Source organism: Elephantulus edwardii, unplaced genomic scaffold (genome assembly GCF_000299155.1).
Source record: "Elephantulus edwardii isolate Elephantulus edwardi_28Jun2011 unplaced genomic scaffold, EleEdw1.0 scaffold00001, whole genome shotgun sequence".
Taxonomy (NCBI): Eukaryota; Metazoa; Chordata; class Mammalia; order Macroscelidea; family Macroscelididae; genus Elephantulus; species Elephantulus edwardii.
Genome location: NW_006399751.1, coordinates 22,670,368 through 22,671,070, shown reverse-complemented (window position 1 = coordinate 22,671,070; position 703 = coordinate 22,670,368).

The window sequence follows — 703 nt, the reverse complement described above, 5'->3', positions numbered from 1 at the left end:
GGCAGTTCTCTGCTGATGTGCTGTTCCAGTCATTTTTGGATAATCTTCAGTAGAATCTTGCTTGCATGTGAAATCAATAATACTGTTCTGTAGTTTCCGCACTCAGTTAGGTCACCCTTCTTTGGAATGGGAACAAATATAGATCTCTTCCAGTCAGTTGGCTAATAATTTTCATGCTTTGTTGGATCACCTTTTCAGGGGGTAGGAATAATTATGCATTTCTTCCAGTCATTTGGCCAGGGAATTGTCTTCCAGATTCCCTGGAACAACCTGGTGAGAATATCCAAGGAAACATCTGTCTGTTGAAATATGCCAATTGGTATGCCGTCAATTCCCAAGGCCTTGTTTTTTGCCAATTCCTTCAGAGCAACTTGAACTTCCTCCTTATCACCATTGCCTCTTGATCATGTTATTTCATGAAATTCTTCTATGTCAGCCAATTCATTTTGGTACAGTGACTCTGTGTACTCCTTCCATCTTCTATTAATGCTTCCTGGATCATTCAATATGTAGCCCAAAGCATCCTTAAGTATTACAACACTTGAGGCTTGAATTTGATCTTCAGTTTCTACAGCTTGAGAAATGCCTAGCAAGTTTGTTCCTTTTGATTTTCAGACTCCAGCACTCTGCACATTTCATTATAATACTTTGCTTTGTCTTCTCTCACTGCGATTTGAAATCTTCTATTCAGCCCCTTAACAAC